The sequence below is a fragment of the Neoarius graeffei genome, chromosome 7 (genome assembly GCF_027579695.1).
Source record: "Neoarius graeffei isolate fNeoGra1 chromosome 7, fNeoGra1.pri, whole genome shotgun sequence".
Lineage (NCBI taxonomy): Eukaryota > Metazoa > Chordata > Actinopteri > Siluriformes > Ariidae > Neoarius > Neoarius graeffei.
In genome coordinates this window covers 75,431,252-75,440,532 of record NC_083575.1, presented here as the reverse complement: position 1 = coordinate 75,440,532, position 9,281 = coordinate 75,431,252, and the positions used below count along the sequence as shown (strand labels likewise).

General features: G+C 41.3%; 1 non-coding gene across 1 annotated transcript; it reads left to right on the top strand.

Annotated features, from left to right (window-relative positions):
* Positions 1–1,229: 1,229 nt before the first annotated feature.
* Positions 1,230–1,370, top strand: LOC132889831 (U4 spliceosomal RNA). Its single transcript, XR_009655107.1, has one exon. It is a non-coding gene; the product is annotated as a U4 spliceosomal RNA (small nuclear RNA).
* The last annotated feature ends 7,911 nt before the right edge of the window (positions 1,371–9,281 follow it).

The window sequence follows — 9,281 nt, the reverse complement described above, 5'->3', positions numbered from 1 at the left end:
GCTGGTCTCGCTATCTCGTCCGGAATGTTGTGCATGCGATGGAAATCGCTACAAACAGTCATTTTCTGCTGGAAACCAATGTCCAGTAAGTCCATACGGTTGTAGTGGATATTGAAGTCCGGTACAGATGAACAACACGCAAAAATACACACAAAAAACATAAAAAACGTGCACAGGTAGGGAGAGCTTGTAGTCACAGCATCCCCATCATGCGCGGCCATATCCACTATTATGGTTGAATATTTTATATTATCAGTTAGATCAAGTATCAGTAGTCTATCACTATTACTGTATATATGGTATACCTGATAGCAGCAATCCATTTTGCACGCCTGTCAGGGTCCCGTGGCAGCCTACTGTCAAGTGTATGTGAGCATCATGGGTTTCCCACACTTGAAAGGGAAGGACTCGGACACAGGATTCCACTCGTCTTATGTTTTATTGATTTTCAGTGGAGTTGACGTTGTAGTAGAATTGTATATAGTAGGGTTTTCCAGAAGAAAAGGTAGAAGTAGAAGTAGAAGGCGGAAATATGGCGTTTGACCGACAAGGTGGCGTCTGTTTACAATCTGGATCGGATGTGACGTCACATGCAAGTGCTCCATAGAAATGGAGATTGGTGCTCCCCAGTGTGCCTTAAGGGCTTGGTTAGTACTGGGGCAGGAGACTGCCTGGGAAGACCAGGTCCTGGAATAGGAAGGACTTGGGCTTTTTGACCCCTAGCACCAACTCAGTGAAATGTTTCAGTAAGCAAGGATTAATCTAAATTAAGGTGTCTCTGTTACCTCACTAGAAGGCATGAACGCCATCTAATTTGAAAAAGGATGTTGAGGTAAGTTCCACGAATTTGCTGACAATATCTAGCTATATATTTCACTATGATATCCTGTTTGTTTGTTTGTTTGTTTGTTTGTTTGTTTGTTTGTTTGTTTGTTTGTTTGTTTTTTTCTCTAATGCCAGGTTAGATTAACATCAGTTTCAAAAGCACATCATTGGCTAGGCAGCAAGTCAAATTCTAGCCATTGGTAAATACTGGTTATTTACATCATATTTTACTTTAGATTAATTAATTAACAAACTCTGTAGCATTAGTAATGCATGTGACAAGGAAGCATACAAAGATTGAATTATGTTATCAGGCTAAACATAATAGTTGGTTTGAAACAAAAATCACCATCATGATTAACTTCATCAGTTAAAAAAAACTTTACTTTTTAATACTTGAGTACATCCTTTCGCAGAGGCAATATCATAGCTTATGAGGTTTATCCAAGATGCGATCATTGCGGGTTGAAAATTTTACCCAACGCCCTGCTTGGATGACTTGGGGGGGAGTCAGCCATGGCAGTTTTTGATGGTCTCTGATGAGACTTTTAATTGGGTGATACGGTGGTGTAGTGGTTAGCACTTGCCTCACAGCAAGAAGGTTCTGGGTTTGAGCCCAGTGACCAATGAGGTGCTCCAGTTTTCCCCACAGTCCAAAGATATGTGGTTAGGTTAATATGGGGCAGCCATGGCCTGAAGGTTGGGCTGAAGTGCCCTTGAGCAAGGCACCTAACTCCTAACTGCTCCCTGTAGCATAGATGCCCACTGCTCTGGGTATGTGTGTGTGCTCATTGCTCACTTGTGTGCGCATGTATGTGTTCACTGCTTCAGATGGGATAAATGCAGAGGAGGAATTTCACTGTGTGCTTAAGTCTGTGCTTGAGTGTACGTGTGACAAATAAAGGCTTCTTCTTCATCATTTAAAGCTACTTATTTTTTTTTCATCCGAGTACATTATTTTGGCTACATATTTCCACTTTTAATTGTGTAAGATTTTGACACGTTCACTGTACTTTCACTTACGTATAATGTCTCAGTACAGTATATACTACAAATCACTGATGCTGTATAAATCACTTAAGGATTTATTTTGCACTTTAAAAATCCACCTCTTCCCTTTGTTCATTACACACATCTTGTATTCACTGTCTATACACTATTGCCTTTGTTGATTGTTTTTTGTTTTGTTTTTGTTATATTGTACAGCCTTTGTCTTGGTATAATAATAATAATAATAATAATAATAATAATAATAATAATAATTCTCAGTACTCAGTACATATGATCAGAGTCTTGTGAGATGGGATGTCATCTGGGATTTTGAATGTAGTAATATCATAATGAACCCGTAATATCAATATATTTGAATGTAGTAATATCGGTGCTGAACCCGGAAGTGAAGTGTGTGTTGTGTTTTGTGTTGCGGAGGGAGTTTTTGAAAAACGGTTTTAAATTTTTTTTTACACCAGATTTCATCTTGAATAAACTGCGCGTAGTGTTTTATATCGCAGTACCGAAGCAAAAGAGAAGGAGTTACAGTATTGAAATGGCCGAGCAAGAAGCACCCACAGCGGCTAGGAGACGGCGCAGAAGATTGAACTGGACTGATGACATGAATAGCACGCTTCTACAGTGTAAAAGGAATGCTCAGGAGTTAGCTGCTTCAAGTGATCCGCCGCGACATTCAAACGGTCGAAAGAAGGGCTACATGAGAATCATGAAGGAGTTGTTTGATGAAACCGACTACGCGGATCTGGATCTCACGGCTCAAAACCTTAGAGATCAAGCCGCTCATTTGGAAGAGACACTGGAAGATGCTACAGTCACGATTAATAATAGCATGGGAAGAACAGATGACAGGGAGTCGCGGGAACAGAATTTATTCTCGGAAATGCAAGAATCCGAGCTTGAAAATCAAAGTTCAGATACTGATTTTGAGTTGATGGAATCGCGTTATGCTAATTCATCAATTACAAGTATTCAAGATTTGCACACGATCATTGCTGTGCAGCAAATCCCAGGAGATAGTCCCGAACAGACGATACAACAACAGAGCCAGACAATACAGCAAAGCGAGGATAATTGTCCAGCATATGGCTGCATTCCTGAATTCATTGGCACCTATAAACCAACAACAATCAGATGGGGGAAATGGAGTAATGGAAGCGAGATTGTTTTACAAACCTCAGTCATAACTGATGCTTATAATGAAATTGCGACTTGGAGGAAAAATGTGTTTCTTGTCCCCTATGGTAGAATAGGGAGAGATTTTATAGATCAAATTACGTCGCATATTAATCACTGCAATAATGGTTCTGATTGTCAGCATATTTCGTTAAAAGCTGCATTTGTACTCCTTTCTGTAGGCCTTCAAAAGCCTAGCCCTAAATTGAAAGCCAAAGAACATCAAGATCTGTTGTCAAAGCATCTCATGCAGTGGAAGGATGGTGAAATTAACAAATTGGTGCGAGAAGGTCGAATTATTCAAGGTCGAATAGGAAAGCTAAAATCCTCAGATCCTCCTGATAAATCTAAAGTGTTCGCCAAACTCGTGCTCAAGGGTCAAATCAACTCAGCACTGCGCTTCTTGAGCGGAAGTAGCAGTGGTGGTGTACTACCGCTGACCGATGAAGTAATGGCGCAATTACAGACAAAACACCCTAGTCCTCAACCAGCTAAATTGGGCTCACTCCTGTTTGGGCCGATTGATGATGAGCTTCCTGAATCATTGTACTCAGGAATTAACGGCGAAATGGTCAGACAAGCACCGCTAAGAACGAAGGGTTCAGGGGGTCCCTGTGATGTGGATGCAAATGGATTCAGACGAATGCTCGCCTGCAAATCGTTCAAACAATCATCGACGAAGTTATGTGAGGCAATCGCTACAATGATTAAGACTCTATGCACTCAATATATCGATCCTGTGACAATAGAGCCCTTAGTGGCAAGTCGACTCATCCCTCTGGATAAAGGGGAGGGTGCTGTACGACCGATAGGAGTGGGTGAGGTGATAAGGAGGATATGCGGGAAGTGTGTCATGAATATAGCCAAGAAGGACGTTGTCGAGGCAAGTGGTTCATTACAGTTATGTGCTGGACAGAAATCAGGGAGCGAAGCTGCAATACACGCCATGCATAGGATTTTTGAAGCAGACGACACTGATGCAGTTCTATTGATAGATGCGTCCAATGCATTTAATTCCCTCAATAGGGCTGCAGCTCTACACAACATTCACGTTCTCTGCCCTATCATTGCAGTGTACTCTATTAACACCTATCGGCAGTCGGCCAGGCTATTTGTCACTGGCGGCAAAGAGATCATATCAGCTGAAGGAACTACTCAAGGCGACCCCCTTTCCATGGCGTTATACGCTCTCAGCATCCAACCACTGATCACAAGTCTACAAGCCATGTCTGGTGCAAAACAATGCTGGTTTGCAGACGATGCTGGCGGAGCTGGCACTACCTCTGAGATCAAACAATGGTGGGATGCTTTGAACTCACTTGGTCCCGATTTCGGATATTTTCCGAATGCCAAAAAGTGTTGGATTATAGTAAAACCAGAAAAGGAGGTACTCGTTAGGGAAGTTTTCAAAGACACAGTCATCAACGTGACAGTTGAAGGGCAGAAGCATCTTGGAGCTGTGATAGGATCACAAGAATTTCTCGAGAGTTATGTATGCGAGAAAGTTGATAACTGGGTCAGTGAAGTGGCTCAGTTGGCTGAGTTTGTGCGAGCTCAACCGCAGGCCAGCTATGCCGCATATACGTTCGGCTTGAAACACCGCTGGACTTATTTTCTCAGAACTCTTCCCGATATCCAAGACCTTCTTGAGCCACTTGAAGAGGCCATTGCTCACGTACTCATACCAGCAATCGTAGAGCGCAAGTGTAGCCAACTGGATAGGGACATTATAGCATTACCAGTTCGATTAGGGGGCCTAGGCATGGCTAACCCTTGTCGCGAAGCAGCACGTGAACATGTCTTGTCTAACAAAGTGACCTCTCCTCTCGTAGAGCAGATCAGGAATCAGTTGCACCAGCTGCCAGAGGAATCTCTTGTGAATTCACTCCATCATGCCGTTAAAAGCGAGAAAACAAAGGAACTTGCAGATACTGCAGAGAGCCTAAAACATAATGTGCCACGGAAGACCCAACGAGCTTTAGAACTTGCGCAAGAAAAAGGTTCCTCGTTATGGCTTACTGTCCTTCCTCTTCAAGAACTAGGCTTTGATCTCAACAAGAGAGAGTTTCGTGATGCCATTAAGCTGCATTACGATTGGCCATTTGACGATATTCCATCAACCTGTGTGTGCGGCGAAACCTTTACAGTAGACCACGCGATGATCTGCAAACGGGGAGGCTTCGTCATTCAACGTCACAATGAGCTAAGAGATTTAGAAGCTGATCTTCTGAGCATGGTGTGTAGTGACGTTGAAATCGAACCAGTTCTTCAGGATATCTCTGGGGAACAGCTTAACAGAGGATCCAATAAAGCTCAAGATGCAAGGCTGGACATTCACGCGCGCGGTTTCTGGGGTCCCCAAAGCTCGGCATTTTTTGATGTGAGGGTTTGCCACCCTAATGCCGAGTCCTATAGAGACAAGGAAATACAGCAAGTCTATCGCATCCATGAAACCGACAAGAAGCGACTGTATTCAAGGAGAGTGTTGGATGTTGAGCACGGTTCATTTACGCCACTTATATTTGCAACGACAGGAGGAATGGGGGACGAATGCCATAGGTATCATTGTCGATTGGCTGAACTGATAGCAGCAAAGAAAGGGGAACAATATGCGCAGACAATTTCATGGATAAGGGCAAAAACATCTTTTGCACTCCTCCGATCAGCCCTGGTCTGTCTGAGAGGCACGAGAGTCAAACGACGAGCCCCACTCGATCTCATCAGCCATGATTTTGATGTTGCAGTCGCAGAGGGAGCTCTTTAGATAGACTTTTGATTTTTTGAGTATATATACCGAACTTTTATTCTTTTTGTAATACAAATCAATATTTATTATTTATTATGAGCATTTTTGTAAATTCAATAGGCAAAGTTTTATTATTATTATTCTTGTAATTAGATCTTTTATTGTTATTAATAAAAATTGTTTTTAATTCTCAGTACTCTGTCCACCTCTGAATGCAAGCAAGCTGTCTAATATGAAGCTTGGCATACAAATAAAGAACAAATTCATTAAGGTGAATATTGCAATACAGTACATTTACAGTCATACCTTTACATGTTTCATTCATTCATCCTTAGTAACTGCCTGGTCAGAGTTGCCGAAGTTTAAATTAGATTAATAGTTTATATTTTGGGAAGCAGACACAATTAAGCCCTGTGATGACCTGGCGACTTGTCCAGGGTGTACCCCGCCTTTCGCCCGTAGTCAGCTGGGATAGGCTCCAGCTTGCCTGCGACCCTGTAGAAGGATAAAGCGGCTAGAGATAATGAGATGAGATGAGAGATGAGACACAATTAAATTTATTATAAAATGTCATGGGTAGATACCAAAAAAGATCATGTAAGCATGGTTAAAACAAAGGACCATGCATTTTTCTATTAAAAAATCCTTTAGGTTTAAATCTAAATACAGTTAACAATTATTCTACGAAACTGAGTTGGCTATAAGCCATGTATGACGAGATTGAGTGGAATAACTGTTTCATTCTATCCACATTCACTGGATTTTGAGAAACAGAGCATTTTCATTTTTATTTTTTGCAAATTTGATAAGTAAAAACTTCATACAAAACATCAGACAAAATCATTTCCGCTGAGGTGAACTTCTTAAAAACCTATCAATGGTTGCACGAATTGACTTTAGTGTGGGTTTTTGTTTTTGTAGAAAGTATCATTTTCCTGTCATGCCGAGGTATAGAATAGCTTTTGACATTCATTTAATTCTTCCTTGGACATTTCAGTTCTCATCTCATCATCTATAGCCGCTTTATCCTGTTCGACAGGGCTGCAGGCAAGCTGGAGCCTATCCCAGCTGACTACGGGCAAAAGGCAGGGTACACCCTGGACAAGTCGCCAGGTCATCACAGGGCTGACACATAGACAACCATTCACACCTACGGTCAATTTAGAGTCACCAGTTGACCTAATCTGCATGTCTTTGGGGGAAACCGGAGCAAACCCACGCAGACATGGGGAGAACATGCAAACTCCACACAGAAAGGCCCTCGCCGGCCACGGGGCTCGAACCCAAACCTTCTTGCTGTGAGGCGACAGCGCTAACCACTACACCACTGTGCCACCTTGGACTCAGAGTAGTTTCTCAATATACAAATAAATTATATGTGTTTAAAAGCATTCACAATTTTCATTCAGATAAATATTTTGATGTATATTTATTGACAATGATGAATCTGCGTTTTACAGACTGTGAATACTAGAGGTTCACATACTTTTGCCACTCACAGATATGTAATATTGGATCATTTTCCTCAATAAATAAATGACCAAGTATAATATTTTTGTCTCATTTGTTTAACTGGGTTCTCTTTATCTACTTTTATGACTTGTGTGAAGATCTGCTGATGTTTAGGTCATATTTATGCAAAAATCTAGAAAATTCTAAAGGGTTCACAAACTTTCAAGCACCACTGTATATACATAGATTGTGTGTGTGCATGTGCACGCATGTGTGTATATGTGTGTGCCAAGACTATTTAGATGTGCTAGGGTCAACCCCAGGGCCCGTTGTTCGTCTCTAAGCTGATTTCTATTGAGTTTCCTCTATTACAATCATTAGGTTCTCCCCTGGGCCATACTTGTGTCTATTTAATTGAAGTGTGTGTGTGTGTGTGTAAGTAATTCTTATAATTATCTTGAGGCCAGTGTTGCTCTTCTGTCCTTCTTTGCTTCATATTGCTTTACACGTGGCTGAGTCCAACAAAAAATGTCACTCCATCTTGTGCTTTTGCACTCTTTGTCTGTTTCTTCTCAAGTAACAAATGAAAGCAGATTCTGTTTTAAAGCTTCACCTTTAAGGATAACATGATCCGTATATCAGCCCATGGTATATACAGCAGTAAAAACTATACAGCCCTATTCAGACATGAGATACTTTCACAACTTTATCGCAGTGTCTTTATATAAGCGTGTATCAGAGGACACCCAGAGGCAAATAGTTGTATTTTAATTGACGGTTTTCCAAATATTATAATCCCTATTTAGAGAATTATCTCAGGGCGTCTTTCATTTCTCCTCTGTGATAAACTGATTGCATTTATGCAAGATGAGTACAGTTCAAACCGATTTCCTTCCTCTCTTCCTCTATTCGAACCATTAATTTATTTTAGCTCATTGCAAATTGCATGAACTTGCAAAACCAAAACTGAGCCTTATATCTATATTTTCTTTATAGTCATTATAGTTGCATTAATGATGGCCACAAGCAGCAGGCCTACTGTGTTTATTTGGTTGACTTTATTTATTCATTTGTCCTTTGTGTGTAGCATGGACACAAAGTAATACTGTTAAAAATTACAAATACATTCACACAAAAGAGGTGTTAACAGTGAGGGAGTGGTCAGAGCTGTAACATGAGTAATACCCTGTCCACACTAGGGATTTTGTACCGATACGAAACTACTTTCGTACCGCAACACCTGTCCACACTAGCAACTATACTGGTACTGTAGCGGTATAACTGTATTGGTACGAAACCCACAAATGTATGGGTTTCATACCGGTACAGTATCGGTACTGTAGCGCTTCGCTGTAGTGTGGACAGATGAAGCAGTGGCTCTGTATCGATACAAATATAATGCGCAAGCGCAATGAACCATTCCTATGTCTTCCAGGTTATTCATACAATACATTACGCCCATGCTTCCCAGCTGTAAATAAAACATCAAAATGGCTCAAAACGACCGTGGAGCTACATGGAGCAAAGAAAGGGACAGAGGGAGGGAGGGAGGGAGGGAGGGAGGGAGGGGGAAAGAAGGAGGAAGAGGGGAAAAGGGAGAGAAAGGGAGGGGAAGAGAAGGGAAGAGGGAGAAAGTGAGGGGGGAGAAAGGGAGATTCGTTTTCTTTGTTTCTTTCTCAACTGCCTCGCGCATTTTATACGATTCGACTGAATAAATGACCACCAGAAATAGAGTAGAGTGGGGTAATACGCCCCCATGGGGTAATACGCCCCCGGCCTGTTTTACCCAAAATAACCACCAGATGGCGCAAAGTTACATTTCTATTGTTGCTATGGACTGGCTTGACAATGGGCATATACAAATATCCACTGTGGATCGCATATCAGCAACGCAGCGGAGAGAAATCAAATTTCATGGTAAGTGATATAATTTTCAGATATCAGTAAAACTGTATTTAGATAGCTGCTATTTCGTCAGATATCACAGCTGTGTATGTGGTATGAGTAGACAAGTCAGTACGTTAAAAAAAATACATTAGGTATAAAAAGTTGAATCACATTTTGAAAGTAAGAC